Source organism: Pleurodeles waltl, chromosome 12, assembly GCF_031143425.1.
Source record: "Pleurodeles waltl isolate 20211129_DDA chromosome 12, aPleWal1.hap1.20221129, whole genome shotgun sequence".
NCBI classification, from domain to species: domain Eukaryota; kingdom Metazoa; phylum Chordata; class Amphibia; order Caudata; family Salamandridae; genus Pleurodeles; species Pleurodeles waltl.
The window spans coordinates 536,387,369-536,405,828 of record NC_090451.1 but is presented as its reverse complement, the minus strand read 5'-3'; the positions used below and the strand labels follow the sequence as shown (position 1 = coordinate 536,405,828).

The window sequence follows — 18,460 nt, the reverse complement described above, 5'->3', positions numbered from 1 at the left end:
TTTGCACTAGACCGAATGAAAAGAAACCTTACAGAGGTTAAGCTACGTTTCTGGTTTGGCATTTTGTATTGCTGTTTCTGATTATTGGTTAGGTACTGTTTATCATTTAATATTATTAAGAAGGTCCAGAATGTTGAGACAGCTAAGGTGTTTGGTAGCTCATGGTAGCCTGAGAGTAAGGATTCAAAATTGCTTTACATAGATTACTTCACAGCACTTACTAGAGCTTGTGATACAGGCAATATTCTGCTGGTTGCAACTATTAATGTTTACAGCTGATGACTAACAAACGACGAAGAACAGGATGAGAGGGCAATAATTAGGGGGGAAAAAAGCAGACAGCTTGATGAATCGAATAATGAAACTGCCAAAGAATTCAACTTTGAATAAAGTTCTTTGAAAATCTGATTTTAAAGATAAATAAAAATGGCTTTGGCCATCAGTTAGGTCAGAGGTGAAAGAGATGTGATTTTATTATTTGCTAGGTTGGTTCATAGTAGCATGACTGAGCTTAGAATAGCTCATAATCAGCAAAATATACAGAGTTGTATTCCGTGGGGCAAGGACATGAGTTTAAGAAAATAATTAAAAAATACTAAATCTGTAAACTATGAAAATAAATCTGGAGGACATATCAGTTCGAGGCTGCTTAAAAAGAATGCCCCTTCTGTATACAACTAAATAATGCACCAGCACTGTATGTTGTGATGATTATATCATGTCGCCACAAAGAAACTGAGAGTGAGTGACACGTTTTCTCTGAAATCCCAGTTATAGATTTGAATATTAGCTGTTGTTTGCCTACAGCCGTTTAGATTTGCTTCAATGGTTGGAACAAAGGTTTAGGTTTGCTTCAGTGGTTGGTAATTCTCCTTTGAACGGAAGTAACTATAGTTCCCATGCCCAAGCTATGACACTACTAATGGTTGAGAACAACTAATTATAGTAGTAGTGTTCAGGCCTTTTATCTGAATCCCAGTGAAGAGACTTCTTACTGGTACTCCCTTGTAAATCAGTGTGGCATGTCATAACCCTGCTTCATATTACCCTAGATTACATGAGAAGTGTAGATTCATGTGAGGTCGGACACCAATTTTGGGGTTCTCCAGTGTGTATGTAGCTCCTAGGCCTCTAGGTGCCTCGTAGGCTTAGCAGTGGGAAGAGGTGACTGTCTCCTCTCTCCCTGTGCCATTCCCTAGATTCACAGTCCCCCTTGAACTCTGTAAATGCCTGTGCTCTGTCTGACATAATCAGTTAGAGTAAACACAACACTGACACCAAGCTAATTTGAGCAAGTTAATGACGACATGGTCAGAGCAACACCTGAACTATGGTTGTAGCCTGGAAAGTGTCTGAGGGAAATTTGCCAACTTAAGAGTGACGATTCCTTTGGAAGATGGTTGCCATAGAGCCATGGGTCACTAATAAGAACAGGCACATGTAGTGATGTGATGTGTTCTCCCCAGTGGTTTTGGGGCAGTCTTTGAGTTTGGAAAGTTGGTTTGGGTCAAGTGACCCCATTGCTAGATGCAAGCGAGCCCCTCAAAGCACATCTAGTGTTCACCTTTTACTTCTAGGAGCTCTTCACACATGCGTGTAGGAAGTAGTTAAACAGAAGCAGAAACCTTGGCTGTCTTCTTTCTAAGTGTAAAGGGCTATACCATCACAACTTAGAAGAAATTCTGCCGCTGCTGCAGAAGGCCCAAAGAAGAAAGATGCCTAGTGTGACACAAATGAATCCTTTATAGCCAGAGGCAGAGGCAGAAGCAGAGACTGGCTGAGACTGAGGAGAAGCCACACTTGCTGATGGAAGCCTGGCATATATATATTCACTGTAAGAAAAAACAGTGAAGTAAAAACTAAACTAAAGGGAAGATTAATAAAAGAACAATAAAAGCCTGAACAAACCTGTCTTACATTCCACAACTATTTTAACTGTCTACGCGGAGCCTACCTTGCACTGGCACAGCCTGAAGCCCATGCTAGATTTCTCAAATTACCAGGCAGATCTTCAATTTCCCTGGCTCAACCTCACCTACCTGGGTTTATCTCTACTTGCACAGGAACTTTTTAATCTGCCTAGATACTGTCTTTTCCAGCTTTAAGAGGTTAGTGGGCCAATCTTTGGACGTGTTAGGTGTCCCTATTCTACCTTGGCATTAAATGTATGCCACAGCTCTCTGGACGAAGATAGACTGAGCTTGATTTTCACTGGTGCCCTAACACAAGTATGCAAGGTTTGGGAGTCACTGGGAGATAGTTACAAGGTGGAAAACCTCCAGGTCTAGGTGACAGGTAAGTGAGGGAGACAAAGTAGTGCAGCTTTTCTCTCCCACCCTTTCCTCCTTCTCACTCAGCGCAATATAACGCAGTGAAGTGGGCAAAAGAGTTTCTGCTCTGTCTCTCCTCTGGCCCATCATTAGCAAGTAAGTGGAGAGTGAATGCACTATAGAAGCCCCAAACATTCCATCCTTGGAACTATTTTTACAGTGTTATTTATTACCAGATCAAGGGAGTTGGTTGCAGAATTGGAAGAAGGGTTGCAGGGGCAAGAAATGTTGAGAAGTTATTTTTGTTGTTTACAGGTAAAAGGCTCTAGAAGCCTCAGGTTTTATAGTAGCTTGTCTGCTTCTGATATCCTGTCCTGTATTACTAGCTCATTCCCATAGGGAGTAGATGGTGTCTCATGCTTAGTTGAAGATAGTGGACTTAGGGCACCTGGGTTCCAATCCTAGATTTCCCTCTTGGCCAAATTGGTTGTTGCCTGTCTACTTGTACCTCGATTCCTTTATCTACCAGACGTCTGGAGCACCTAAAGAAGACAACATTTGCAAGGTGCCCTGTAAAGAATATGCATTTAGTCAAGTGGCTAGAACAATAGCAGAAATAGTTGATCTAAAAGTAGGTGTAAAGAAATGGCTCCCTGTTGCAGTTACCCCCCACTTTTTGCCTGATACTGATGCTGACTTGACTGAGAAGTGTGCTGGGACCCTGCTAACCAGGTGTAGGAGGCTGGACTGGCTTGTAGTGAGTACCAAGGGGTACTTGCACCTTGCACCAGGCCCAGTTATCCCTTATTAGTGTATAGGGTGTCTAGCAGCTTAGGCTGATAGATAATGGTAGCTTAGCAGAGCAGCTTAGGCTGAACTAGGAGACGTGTGAAGCTACTACAGTACCACTTAGTGTCATATGCACAATATCATAAGAAAACACAATACACAGTTATACTAAAAATAAAGGTACTTTATTTTTATGACAATATGCCAAAGTATCTTAGAGTGTACCCTCAGTGAGAGGATAGGAAATATACACAAGATATATATACACAATAGCAAAAATATGCAGTATAGTCTTAGAAAACAGTGCAAACAATGTATAGTTACAATAGGATGCAATGGGGAAACATAGGGATAGGGGCAACACAAACCATATACTCCAAAAGTGGAATGCGAACCACGAATGGACCCCAAACCTATGTGACCTTGTAGAGGGTCGCTGGGACTATTAGAAAATAGTGAGAGTTAGAAAAATAACCCTCCCCAAGACCCTGAAAAGTGAGTGCAAAGTGCACTAAAGTTCCCCTAAGGACAAAAGAGTCGTGTTAGAGGAATAATGCAGGAAAGACACAAACCAGCAATACAACAACTGGGGATTTCCAATCTAGGGTACCTGTGGAACAAGGGGACCAAGTCCAAAAGTCACAAGCAAGTCGGAGATGGGCAGATGCCCAGGAAATGCCAGCTGCGGGTGCAAAGAAGCTTCGACTGGACAGAAGAAGCTGAGGTTTCTGCAGGAACGAAAAGGGCTAGAGACTTCCCCTTTGGTGGACGGATCCCTCTCGCCTTGGAGAGTCGTGCAGAAGTGTTTTCCCGCCGAAAGGACGCCAACAAGCCTTTCTAGACGCAAATCGTGCGTTTGGCGTTTTTGGACGCTGCTGGGGCCCAGGAGGGACCAGGAGGTCGCAAATTGGACCTGAAGAGAGAGGGGACGTCGAGCAAGACAAAGAGCCCTCACTGAAGCAGGTAGCACCCGGAGAAATGCCAGAAACAGGCACTACGAGGATGCGTGAAACGGTGCTCGCCGAAGTTGCACAAAGGAGTCCCACGTCGCCGGAGACCAACTTAGAAAGTCGTGCAATGCAGGTTAGAGTGCCGTGGACCCAGGCTTGGCTGTGCACAAAGGATTTCCGCCGGAAGTGCCCAGGGGCCGGAGTAGCTGCAAAGTCGCGGTTCCCAGCAATGCAGCCCAGCGAGGTGAGGCAAGGACTTACCTCCACCAAACTTGGGCTGAAGAGTCACTGGACTGTGGGGGTCACTTGGACAGAGTCGCTGGATTCGAGGGACCTCGCTCGTCGTGCTGAGAGGAGACCCAAGGGACCGGTAATGCAGCTTTTTGGTGCCTGCGGTTGCAGGGGGAAGATTCCGTCGACCCACGGGAGATTTCTTCGGAGCTTCTGGTGCAGAGAGGAGGCAGGCTACCCCCACAGCATGCACAAGCAGGAAAACAGTCGAGAAGGCGGCAGGATCAGCGTTACAGAGTTGCAGTAGTCGTCTTTGCTACTATGTTGCAGGTTTGCAGGCTTCCAGCGCGGTCAGCGGTCGTTTCCTTATCAGAAGGTGAAGAGAGAGATGCAGAGGAACTCGGCTGAGCTCATGCATTCGTTATCTAAAGTTTCCCCAGAGACAGAGACCCTAAATAGCCAGAAAAGAAGGTTTGGCTACCTAGGAGAGAGGAAAGGCTACTAACACCTGAAGGAGCCTATCAGCAGGAGTCTCTGACGTCACCTGGTGGCACTGGCCACTCAGAGCAGTCCAGTGTGCCAGCAGCACCTCTGTTTCCAAGATGGCAGAGGTCTGGAGCACACTGGAGGAGCTCTGGACACCTCCCAGGGGAGGTGCAGGTCAGGGGAGTGGTCACTCCCCTTTCCTTTGTCCAGTTTCGCGCCAGAGCAGGGGCTAAGGGGTCCCTGAACCGGTGTAGACTGGCTTATGCAGAATTGGGCACATCTGTGCCCAACAAAGCATTTCCAGAGGCTGGGGGAGGCTACTCCTCCCCTGCCTTCACACCATTTTCCAAAGGGAGAGGGTGTCACACCCTCTCTCAGAGGAAGTTCTTTGTTCTGCCATCCTGGGCCAGGCCTGGCTGGACCCCAGGAGGGCAGCTGCCTGTCTGAGGGGTTGGCAGCAGCAGCAGCTGCAGTGAAACCCCAGGAAGGGCAGTCTGGCAGTACCAGGGTCTGTGCTACAGACCACTGGGATCATGGGATTGTGCCAACTATGCCAGGATGGCATAGAGGGGGCAATTCCATGATCATAGAAATGTTACATGGCCATATTCGGAGTTACCATGGTGAAGCTACATATAGGTGTTGACCTATATGTAGTGCACGCGTGTAATGGTGTCCCCGCACTCACAAAGTTCAGGGAATTGGCTCTGAACAATGTGGGGGCACCTTGGCTAGTGCCAGGGTGCCCTCACACTAAGTAACTTTGCACCTAACCTTTACCAGGTAAAGGTTAGACATATAGGTGACTTATAAGTTACTTAAGTGCAGTGTAAAATGGCTGTGAAATAACGTAGACGTTATTTCACTCAGGCTGCAGTGGCAGGCCTGTGTAAGAATTGTCAGAGCTCCCTATGGGTGGCAAAAGAAATGCTGCAGCCCATAGGGATCTCCTGGAACCCCAATACCCTGGGTACCTCTGTACCATATACTAGGGAATTATAAGGGTGTTCCAGTAAGCCAATGTAAATTGGTAAAATTGGTCACTAGCCTGTTAGTGACAATTTGAAAGTAATGACCACTGAGGTTCTGGTTAGCAGAGCCTCAGTGAGACAGTTAGGCACCACACAGGGAACATATACATGCACACCTATGAGCACTGGGGCCCTGTGTGACAGGGTCCCAGTGACACATACATATAGGCCACAAACCTATGAGCACTGGGGTCCTGACCAGCAGGATCCCAGTGACACATAACAACCATACTGAAAACATAGTGTTTTCACTATGAGCACTGAGGCCTGGCTATCAGGATCCCAGTGAGACAGTGAAAACAGTGACAAACACCCTGACATACACTCACAAACAGGCCAAAAGTGGGGGTAACAAGGCTAGAAAGAGGCTACCTTCTCACACCAGGCCCCAGCACCAGTGTTCTTTCACCTAAAATGTACCATTGATTCCACAATTGGCACACCCTGGCATCCAGATAAGTCCCTTGTAACTGGTACCTCTGGTACCAAGGGCCCTGATGCCAGGGAAGGTCTCTAAGGGCTGCAGCATGTATTATGCCACCCTAGAGACCCCTCACTCAGCCCCGACACACTGCTTACCAGCTTTCGTGTGCTAGTGAGAACAAAATGAGTAAGTCGACATGGCACTCCCCTCAGGGTGCCATGCCAGCCTCTCACTGCCTATGCAGTATAGGTAAGACACCCCTCTAGCAGGCCTTACAGCCCTAAGGCAGGGTGCACTATACCATAGGTGAGGGTACCAGTGCATGAGCACTGTGCCCCTACAGTGTCTAAGCAAAACCTTAGACATTGTAAGTGCAGGGTAGCCATAAGAGTATATGGTCTGGGAGTCTGTTTTACACGAACTCCACAGCACCATAATGGCTACACTGAAAACTGGGAAGTTTGGTATCAAACTTCTCAGCACAATAAATGCACACTGATGCCAGTGTACATTTTATTGTAAAATACACCACAGAGGGCACCTTAGAGGTGCCCCCTGAAACTTAACCAACTATCTGTGTAGGCTGACTGGTTCCAGCAGCCTGCCACACTAGAGACATGTTGCTGGCCCCATGGGGAGAGTGCCTTTGTCACTCTGAGGCCAGTAACAAAGCCTGCACTGGGTGGAGATGCTAACACCTCCCCCAGGCAGGAGCTGTAACGCCTGGTGGTGAGCCTCAAAGGCTCACCCCTTTGTCACAGCCCAGCAGGGCACTCCAGCTTAGTGGAGTTGCCCGCCCCCTCCGGCCACGGCCCCCACTTTTGGCGGCAAGGCTGGAGGGAACAAAGAAAGCAACAAGGAGGAGTCACTGGCCAGTCAGGACAGCCCCTAAGGTGTCCTGAGCTGAGGTGACTCTAACTTTTAGAAATCCTCCATCTTGCAGATGGAGGATTCCCCCAATAGGATTAGGGATGTGACCCCCTCCCCTTGGGAGGAGGCACAAAGAGGGTGTACCCACCCTCAGGGCTAGTAGCCATTGGCTACTAACCCCCCAGACCTAAACACGCCCTTAAATTTAGTATTTAAGGGCTACCCTGAACCCTAGAAAATTAGATTCCTGCAACAACAAGAAGAAGGACTGCCTAGCTGAAAACCCCTGCAGAGGAAGACCAGAAGACAACAACTGCCTTGGCTCCAGAAACTCACCGGCCTGTCTCCTGCCTTCCAAAGAACTCTGCTCCAGCGACGCCTTCCCAAGGGACCAGCGACCTCTGAATCCTCTGAGGACTGCCCTGCTTCGACGACGACCAGAAACTCCCGAGGACAGCGGACCTGCTCCAAAAAGACTGCAACTTTGTTTCAAGAAGCAGCTTTAAAGAACCCTGCAACTCCCCGCAAGAAGCGTGAGACTTGCAACACTGCACCCGGCGACCCCGACTCGGCTGGTGGAGAACCAACACCTCAGGGAGGACCCCCGGACTACTCTACGACTGTGAGTACCAAAACCTGTCCCCCCTGAGCCCCCACAGCGCCGCCTGCAGAGGGAATCCCGAGGCTTCCCCTGACCGCGACTCTCTGAAACCTAAGTCCCGACGCCTGGAAAAGACCCTGCACCCGCAGCCCCCAGGACCTGAAGGACCGGACTTTCACTGCAGAAGTGACCCCCAGGAGTCCCTCTCCCTTGCCCAAGTGGAGGTTTCCCCGAGGAAGCCCCCCCTTGCCTGCCTGCAGCGCTAAAGAGATCCCTTGATCTCTCATTGACTTACATTGCGAACCCGACGCTTGTTCTAACACTGCACCCGGCCGCCCCCGCGCCGCTGAGGGTGAAATTTCTGTGTGGGCTTGTGTCCCCCCCGGTGCCCTACAAAACACCCCTGGTCTGCCCTCCGAAGACGCGGGTACTTACCTGCAAGCAGACCGGAACCGGGGCACCCCCTTCTCTCCATTATAGCCTATGCGTTTTGGGCACCACTTTGAACTCTGCACCTGACCGGCCCTGAGCTGCTGGTGTGGTAACTTTGGGGTTGCTCTGAACCCCCAACGGTGGGCTACCTTGGACCAAGAACTGAACCCTGTAAGTGTCTTACTTACCTGGTAAAACTAACAAAAACTTACCTCCCCCAGGAACTGTGAAAATTGCACTAAGTGTCCACTTTTTAAATAGCTATTTGTGAATAACTTGAAAAGTATACATGCAATTGAAATGATTCAAAGTTCCTAATGTACTTACCTGCAATACCTTTCAAACAAGATATTACATGTTAAATTTGAACCTGTGGTTCTTAAAATAAACTAAGAAAAGATATTTTTCTATAACAAAACCTATTGGCTGGATTTGTCTCTGAGTGTGTGTACCTCATTTATTGTCTATGTGTATGTACAACAAATGCTTAACACTACTCCTTGGATAAGCCTACTGCTCGACCACACTACCACAAAATAGAGCATTAGTATTATCTCTTTTTACCACTATTTTACCTCTAAGGGGAACCCTTGGACTCTGTGCATGCTATTCCTTACTTTGAAATAGCACATACAGAGCCAACTTCCTACAGTAGGTATCTGCTATTACTCTCAACCTGTCAGAGTTGTAACCAGTATCCTCTAACATTGACATTCCTGTCCAGTATGATCTTTTTTAATTGAAATGCATGAGACTTGACAGATATTGGACATTTGAATTTTATTGCTGTATGAAAATAGAGGTAAAAAGGTCACTTGAGAGATGGAGAACGGGACAGGATAAAGGGAATTTCTATTTGAATCTAGAGGTATTTCCCCAAATAAGTTATGAACAAAAGAAAGTATCTACTTCCAAAGCACTTTTGACTACATACGTTGGCCAGATAATAATTTTACATGCAGTTGTTATGGTGTTGGATTCATGCAGGGCCAGAAAACCAATCATAATGCTGCTCGATAAAGAGAATTTTCAGCCTCTGCACAATTCCAAGTTTCTGATTACAATATGAATTTTACAAATACACCTGTACTGATAGTCATCATAACACTCAGTCATCATAACACTCACTCACCAGGGTAAGTGTTACTAATGAATGCTGCCAGCCTAATAGGTTAATGGTTTTCTTTTTGCACTTTAAAAAATACTATTTGTAAGAAAACTGGGCTCTTTGCAAATGCCCCCTGCCTTTTCCCCTGTTTGAACCCCTAGATGCTGGCTTTTCAACTCTGATAATGCACTGAAACCTGCTAACCAGGCCCCAGTCTATGTGTTCTCTCTCTAAAAGTTCATGTTGACATGGTGAATTCCTGATTGGCAAAACTTTACCTATTTGTATGCCCCTAGTAAATGGTACCCAGAGACTGTGCCACTTTGGAGGATCCAGGCAAACTACTGATGGCAGGCCTGCCATTTCAGACTGCCACAGTGATGCAAACTGCTTGAGTTCAACTTTGCCCTCACCATGAGTGGCTCAGTCCCATGCACTGCCTTACATATATGTCAGACACCCCTAAGGAAGGCTTCTGTAGCCCAGGAGGCAGAGTGCACTATATTTGAGGTGCAGACATGTAAGCACAAGCTTATATGCCTCTATAGCATCGTTTCCAAGGTACACTATAAGTGCAGGCCGGTCCATAGGATAACATGGGACTTTAGCCTCGGTTGACCAGGACTGCTAGCTCCATTATGGTACCACCTAGATATGTTGAGTTTGGGGTCAAACAACGTGGCTTCTGTTCCCCAACACAAATCTTGTGTCGAGGAACACCTGGCATGTCCCCAGGTGGTGCACTAGAGGTTGCCCACCTGGTTTCCACCCTCCTTTGTGCTCTGGCTGAGCAGCCTGCGCTTTTTCCTTTGCTTGCTGCTGCCAAGACAGAGTTCTGACCGCCAGCTAGGCAGCCTGGGTGCTCCCACAGGTCAGAACAAAGCCCTGAGTCAGGCAGGAGGTCACATGTCCCACTCCCTCAGCCGGGCTAGTGAACAGGGCCATTAGGGCAGTGAACGTCAAAGGCTGCACTGCTCCTGATAGCCATCTGCGCTGTCCTCCAGCGAGGAAACCGCCCACCCCCCTCCCCCAGGATCATTTGCTTCTGGACAAATGGGAAATTAGGTATGCAGGACTGTACACAGCTCCAGCAGGCTGACCACAACTTTACGGTGAGCAACACGGTCTGTGCACTACATTTTAGTTCCTGCCATCTTAGGAGTGGCAGAATAGAGGGTTCTGGGAAGGTAAAGGTGACCTGTCCTATTGGATGTGGTCACCTCAGGGGCGGATTAGCTGTAGAAGCTAGCTGCCCATTGGCCACTAGTCTCTACACCTCTAACTCCCCTGAATCCAGGATTTAAGGACACCTCTGACACCAGAACCTCAGATTTGATGGACTAACTTCGAAGAAGGACACACAGAAGCTTGCAGCACTGACAACTGGACACTGCCCACTGGGCCAAAGCCAAAGAGGGAAACTTTGCCCCTGAGGCAACAGGCTGGGAACTGCGTGATCTACTTTCATCCTTGGATGAAACTCGTCACTCGCGACCAGAAGGAACCCAGTGGAAGCCCAGAAGTACCCTCAATCTCCCTTGGACTGGTGCCACCAGTCCCCTTTAAGCTGCAGGTAAAAGGATGCTCTGGAATCAAAGAATTGCTGGCCCGCAGAGGGATCAACCAGATCCAGTTGGTGAAGTGCATTTTGGGAGTCGTAGTCCAGCCAGTCATGAAGTTACAGGCCACTACCACACTCCCCCAGACCTCCAGATGTCTCCAAAGCATCTTGCGGCGCTTACCGCTACCAAGGCTTGTTGGTCACCAGCCAGGTGACTGACCCCTTAACTCGACACTACAAGAAGAGAGCACTTCCCAGCACCTGTGACTGATGTCAGCAACGACCCCACAGCTGAGTTTTTGAATCCCATTTGTTGAAGCATCTTATGTGTGGTAAAATGAGCACCAGTGTGTGAGCCCCGTTCAGCAACACAGATAGCCAGGACAGCTCTGCACCCAGACCCCACGGACCTGGTAGAAGTGAATTGACTGTTGTTGCCTGGCCACAGGGCCCGCATTAGCTTTACCCTGCAAGGGTTCCCTGCAGCTTGACCCCCCACATGTTCGTTTTCCACCAGTGGCATCTCTGCCATTGACTTCAACGTGAGTCCAGTTCAGCACCACGGACAGCCAGGACGACTCTGCAACCAGACTCCATGGGCCAGGTAAAACTGTTCTGACTGTCGTGATCTGGTCCCAGGGACTGCACTAGCTTACACCCCCACCCCCACCCCCATACAACATTTACCCCTTGACTTCAATACAATGTTTAATGACATTTCTGCAGTGATTTTCTCTTACTTCTGAAATCGATAACTCCGGTTTTCCTGAACCTATACTGTTTGTTTTGGTGTCTAAATTTCTATAAAAATAAGCTCTGTTTTTGTAAATTGGTGTCAGATTTCTTTTGAGTCGTGTCAATTACTTATTGTCCATGTTTGTGCTGTGAAATGCTCAACTCATGTTCCTCTAGTAAAGCCTGACTGCTCATTGCTTCACTATCCGGACTGAGCTAAGAATTTACTAGTGGGAATCCAAGGACCCTCTCTGGGTTATTGTGAGAGTATTTCATGGTCAGTACTAACCCCACACCACATAAAACTCCACTTTCCTACACTTTGGACCTGGCCCTTTATACAGGGTCTCCCCCAGATGTTCCCCTTCTATTGCTTAGCCCATTTTTTGGGCTAAGGACTCTATCACTGGCTGGCAATGAAAAAGTGCACAAAGTGATTGTGCTCTCTCCCTGAAACATGGTACTATTGGCATATGGCTGATTGGTATATTTCTATATATGTGTAAGTCACTAGTAATGGTAAATGGTACTACATGTAACCTCAGCCTCTAAATTGAATGGTACTAGCAGGTCTTTTAACATATATCTCAAGTTTGCCACCTCAGCCTGAAGTGTAGTTTTAATCTTCCATTTCAATCTGACAAAATAAACATTTTGCCAGGCCTAAACCTTCCTTTTCAATGCTTATAAGTCACCCCTAAGGTAGGCACCAAAGGCTCCTAGGGCAGGGTGCAGGACATGTCTTGGCAGTGAAAAAGTCCTAAAATCGTTTTTCATGGTTGTAAGGCATATCTCTCCCATTGACTAACAGTGGGTTATCTTATCACATTTAATAAGTGCTAAAATTTGATTGGAAGCAGACGGAGATATGCTGTTTATTCTTAAATGAATTGTTATTTAAAATCCACTTTAATGGTAAATTCGGATTTTAAGTCACAATTCTGAAAATTCCACTTTTAGAAAGTTGGTATTTCGTTTCCCAATCATTTGTGCCTTCTGGCAAATGTCCTGGGTCACATGCCTGTGAAAGACTTTACCACTGGGGTTTGTGTATTGCTTCCAGACAGTAACACGAGAGGGGCTTAGGTGTGGACAAGAGGGGCGATACTGGCAGGTTGACTGGGTAAGGGTTGTACCCTATCTCACTCACGCTTCAAATGGCTCTGCCTCCCGCACACGCAAAGGAATTTGACACAGGCCTTCCCTGCCTTTTGTTACTCTCAGACAGGTTGGAGCCTTGACAAGATAAAGTGGAGGGAGAACTTTTCAGAACTTAATGGGTAGGACAAGGAGTCTCCCCACAAAAGGTTGGCTCCAGCTGTAAATATTGAACCTCCAGAGTCGTGCATCAGGACACTCCTGGACCTGTGGAAGTTGCAGAAGAAGGACTTCGCTGCTGCCAGATGACTGTCCTATTGCTTGAGGGACTGCCTTTCTTGTCTGAGAAGGAAGACGGGACCAGTTTGCCTTTATCCCATGTAACCAGAGTGAATCCAAGGGTCAGTTGGCTGCCCTTCTTTGTGAGCTACAGGGATTCAAGTTTCAGAGGCCTCCCTTCAACTGCCCAGCTGATCTGCTACAACTGGACCTATAACTGGACCTGCCTGAGCCTCTGCTGGAGTTGAGCCCCTTATCCCCAAGAGGTGCCTCCCCAGGTCCCAGACCCTTGCTCTGCAATACTCTTCCTAAAAAAAAAAAAACACAAAAAAAAAGGTGAAAATCCTGAAGTTTGAGCTACTCATGAACGGGCCAGTTCACGCCAAGACTTCTGCTACATCCACTGACACGAAGCTTCGGTGTGATATGCTCTTCACATGACGGCGTCCACCAGCAATGACCGGCAATGCAAGACTTGCACTTCACGCTACAGCAACGTCAGTCTGCGCCGATTGTCCATGCAAAGCTACAGTAACGACCGTGTGCAACAGTCAACCAGCTCTCTGTAAAGCTCAGCCTCCTCCAACGTGTACGGAAGTTCTCCAGACTTTGAAGGTAACTTTTCAGCAGGATTAACCTAGAACTGGTATCCGACCTGCACTCCATCACAGTTGGCCTGAACCTGCGACTTTCCCCAACTCTAGCACGACCAGATGACTGTGAGTGGCTCTTTTTGAATTTAAGCGCTATTTTCACTAAAAACCTTAATTTGAATTTGTCTGATTCTACTGATTGGATTTTTATAGTTCTGTTATCAATTTATTTATTACCATTTACTCTCTTTTACTCAATTGTTTTGGCATTTTTTCCTGTGTTGTGTTTTCACTTTATTACTGTTTGTGTCCTACATAAATACTTTACACATTGCTTCTAAGTTAAGCCTGACTTCTTATGTGCCAAGGTACCTGGGGGTCAAGCACAGGTTAGTTTAGTGACTTTTGTGGTTCACTATGACAAGAATTGTGGTTGTTGTCTGAGTGGGGATTCCGCCTCCCTCAAGCAATAACCCAATTTCTTACGCATGCCTTCAGCATCAGGGTATCTTAATTGAAAGTCATAAATGCTTGAATAATGTTAATGTCTGTAGCATGTGTGGCTGTAGTTTACTCATGCTCTGTATTCTCCTGCCATCTAGTTTTGGGCTCGGATGTCAGCACGTTGTCTTTCTTCAAAAAAGCCTTCTGAGTCATGAGATGCACTGCGACTCCTCTCTATGTGGGTAATGTGAATTATCACAGACTCAATGTTAGATTGTTTGTTTCCTGCCATGGGGTTCGGACGTGTATCGACAGGGCTCCGAGATTGTGTGTCTCCCACATTTTTCCATACCCACATGGTGAAACTTCATTACCCAGCCTTGCTTCCCTCTGCCAGCACCATCTGGAGATAATCCTCGTCGCCTATGCCCCTGCATCCTTTTGAGGCAGTCTGTACTCTGTTAGACCCCTGACACTGTAGAATGTGAATCCTTAAAAGGTGCTGGGATGGACACCCTTCCAAAACTTTCCCTGGTGCCTTACAACATACCTGTGATCGAACTAACATAAGGTTTGTAACCTCTGCCTCTCCCGGACTACAATGACTCCTCATTTGATTCTTGTGTCACCTTCTGCTCGAAGAAAACCTTATGGTACCGAAGGGAGAGGCATTAAGCACACCAGAAGGTGCACCAGTTAGAACCGTAATGTGCATCCTAGGTATTATAGCCTCATACATCTCCGCAGTGTCCCATGCCCTGCTCTACATGTCCTTGTTGATGGAGAGCCTGTCAGTGCAGTGGCCCAATAAGAGGGCTATTGGGAGGGTACAGCATTGTTGAATGCCAGTGCCCATTGCTCTCTCCAGCGGTGGAACAGCAACAACCATATTTTGACAATAAAGCTTCAGGGGTGGCACTTAATTTTCTTAAATCAAAGAGGCTGGAAGCACCTTTGGAGCCTGTAGGAAAGTACCATCTTGCCTGGCATCTTACCCCCATATTTCACTGTATATATGTTGTTTTAGATGTATGTGTCACTGGGACCCTGCCAGCCAGGGCCCCAGTGCTCATAAGTGTGCCCTGTATGTGTTACCTGTGTTATGACTAACTGTCTCACTGAGGCTCTGCTATCCAGAACCTCAGTGGTTATGCTCTCTCATTTCTTTCCAAATTGTCACTAACAGGCTAGTGACCAATTTCACCAATTTACATTGGCATACTGGAACACCCTTATAATTCCCTAGTATATGGTACTGAGGTACCCAGGGTATTGGGGTTCCAGGAGATCCCTATGGGCTGCAGCATTTCTTTTGCCACCCATAGGGAGCTCTGACAATTCTTACACAGGCCTGCCATTGCAGCCTGAGTGAAATAACGTCCACGTTATTTCACAGCCATTTACCACTGCACTTAAGTAACTTATAAGTCACCTATATGTCTAACCTTTACCTGGTAAAGGTTGGGTGCTAAGTTACTTAGTGTGTGGGCACCCTGGCACTAGCCAAGGTGCCCCCACATTGTTCAGGGCAAATTCCCCGGGCTTTGGGAGTGCGGGGACACCATTACACGCGTGCACTATACATATGTATAGCGTCATAATGGTAACTCCGAACATGGCCATGTAACATGTCTAAGATCATGGAATTGTCACCCCAATGCCATTCTGGCATTGGGGAGACAATTCCATGATCCCCCGAGTCTCTAGCACAGACCCGGGTACTGCCAAACTGCCTTTGCCGGGGTTTCACTGCAGCTGCTGCTGCTGCCAACCCCTCAGACAGGTTTCTGCCCTCCTGGGGTCCAGCCAGGCTTGGCCCAGGAAGGCAGAACAAAGGAGTTCCTCAGAGAGAGGGTGTTACACCCTCTCCCTTTGGAAAAAGGTGTCAGGGCTGGGGAGGAGTAGCCTCCCCCAGCCTCTGGAAATGCTTTGATGGGCACAGATGGTGCCCATCTCTGCATAAGCCAGTCTACACCGGTTCAGGGATCCCCCAGCCATGCTCTGGCGCGAAACTGGACAAAGGAAAGGGGAGTGACCACTCCCCTGACCTGCACCTCCCCTGGGAGGTGCCCAGAGCTCCTCCAGTGTGCTCCAGACCTCTGCCATCTTGGAAACAGAGGTGCTGCTGGCACACTGGACTGCTTTGAGTGGCCAGTGCCAGCAGGTGACGTCAGAGACTCCTTCTGATAGGCTCTTACCTGTGTTGCTAGCCTATCCTCCTTCCTAGGTAGCCAAACCTCCTTTTCTGGCTATTTAGGGTCTCTGCTTTGGGGAATTCTTTAGATAACGAATGCAAGAGCTCATCAGAGTTCCTCTGCATCTCTCTCGTCACCTTCTGCCAAGGATTCGACCGCTGACTGCTCTGGAAGCCTGCAAAACTGCAACAAAGTAGCAAAGACGACTACTGCGACCTTGTAACGCTGATCCGGCCGCCTTCTCGACTGTTTTCCTGGTGGTGCATGCTGTGGGGGTAGTCTGCCTCCTCTCTGCACTAGAAGCACCGAAGAAATCTCCCGTGGGTCGACGGAATCTTCCCCCTGCAACCGCAGGCACCAAAAGACTGACTGCATCACCGGTCCTCTGGGTCTCCTCTCAGCACGACGAGCGAGGTGCCTGGAACTCAGCAACTCTGTCCAAGTGACTCCCACAGTCCAGTGACTCTTCAGTCCAAGTTTGGTGGAGGTAAGTCCTTGCCTCCCCACGCTAGACTGCATTGCTGGGTACCGCGTGATTTGCAGCTGCTCCGGCTCCTGTGCACCCTTCCAGGATTTCCTTTGTGCACGGCCAAGCCTGGGTCCCTGACACTCTAACCTGCAATGCACGACCTCCTGAGTTGTCCTCCGGCGTCGTGGGACCTTCCTTTGTGACTTTGGGTGAGCTCCGGTTCACTCCACTTCGTAGTGCCTGTTCCGACACTTCTGCGGGTGCTGCTTGCTTCTGAGTGGGCTCTTTGTCTTGCTGGACGCCCCCTCTGTCTTCTCACGCAATTGGCGACATCCTGGTCCCTCCTGGGCCACAGCAGCATCCAAAAACCCTAACCGCGACCCTTGCAGCTAGCAAGGCTTGTTTGCGGTCTTTCTGCACGGAAACACCTCTGCAAGCTTCTTCACGACGTGGGACATCCATCCTCCAAAGGGGAAGTTTCTAGCCCTCTTCGTTCTTGCAGAATCCACAGCTTCTACCATCCGGTGGCAGCTTCTTGTGGTGGGAGATGTGGTGCTTGTGTTTTGAAGTGTGCTTCTTGTGTGTTGATGTGCCTGTCAACGGGTCTGATTGTGTGCTTTGGACAGGTGAAGGGAGTGGGGTGCTGGAAGGGGTAGAGGAGGTTGGAGGGGGGACGGAATGGCCAGGGAAACTGGCTGGCGTCCGAGAGGAGGCCAGAGCCTGATAAGATCTCTGTAGGGCAGACACAGCACCGTGAATGGCATCCAGATAGGCATTGGTCTGCTGCACCTCTGATGCCAGCCCCTGGATGGCAGTGACGATGGTTGTCTGCCCTACAGAGATGGTTCTCAGGGGGTCAATAGCATCCTCTGTGAGGGCAGCAGGGCTGACTGGGGCAGGGGAGGAGGCTCCTGGGGTGAAGGAGATGGCCACCTTTCTGGGTGGGTGGGCACGGGCAACTCGGTGGGGAGCAGAAGGGAGGGCGGTGATGGTATGGGGGGTGGCGGAAGATCTCACGGTAGTGGAGTGTGCACTAGGGTCTGCCACCGCCGGAGGACCCCCATCGGAGGAGGTCTCCGAGTCACTACCTCCTGTGGTAGTAGCCTCCCCCGTGGAAGTCCCCTCACCCTGCCACCCACTGGTCCCCTGGGCGTCCGTTGTCTCTGCCTTGGAGGATCCGTGGGCCGCTGCCTCCCCACTTGCCGATGCCTCAGCTCCCTCGCCTGATGTTGATGCTGTACCAAACCAACACAAGAGAACAGGGATGGGGAGACAAAACAGGAGAGATACTTGTAAATAGCTGAATGCTGATACACAATGGCCAGACATACACCCACCCAGCAAACACACCCAACAGGCAGCACCGTACACTATGCCCATGCCCCTGTCTACTGACCAGAATACTGCTCTACACCCATCCCCTGAAATACTTTTGGAGCTGAGGTAGGTGAAACATGACAGGGACACCCCTACACCCTTTGGGGAACATACGCTAGATGGACACCAGTCAAATTCCCTGCTCTAAGCAGCATGAGCCTTATTGCACACACAGTCATCCTTCCAGACTGAAGTATGTGAAATGAGTACTCACCCCCTTGTGACTACTGTGCAGCCTTGAAGCGCCCATCCAGATCTGGGTACGCCACTGCCAGGATCCATCGCATGAGGGGAGTCAGCGCCCGACGGGCACCCCTTCCACGTTTGGAGGACTTCCCCAGCTGGGCCTCACTGATCTTTCGTGCCCAGCGCCGCAGGTCCTTCCACCTCTTTCGACAGTGGGTGCTCCGCCGGTTGTAGAACCCCCCGCAGGGTCTGCACCTCCTTGGCGATTTCATGCCAATGTGCCCTCTTCTGGTGGGCGCTGACCTAGAAGGGTGAGACAGAAATGGAACAC

At 48.8% G+C, this 18,460-nt stretch overlaps 1 protein-coding gene across 2 annotated transcripts in view; it reads left to right on the top strand.

Annotated features, from left to right (window-relative positions):
- PDPR (pyruvate dehydrogenase phosphatase regulatory subunit) overlaps positions 1 to 18,460 on the top strand; it is a 685,893-nt gene that overhangs the window by 38,621 nt on the left and 628,812 nt on the right. The gene's annotated exons all lie outside the window — the stretch shown is intronic.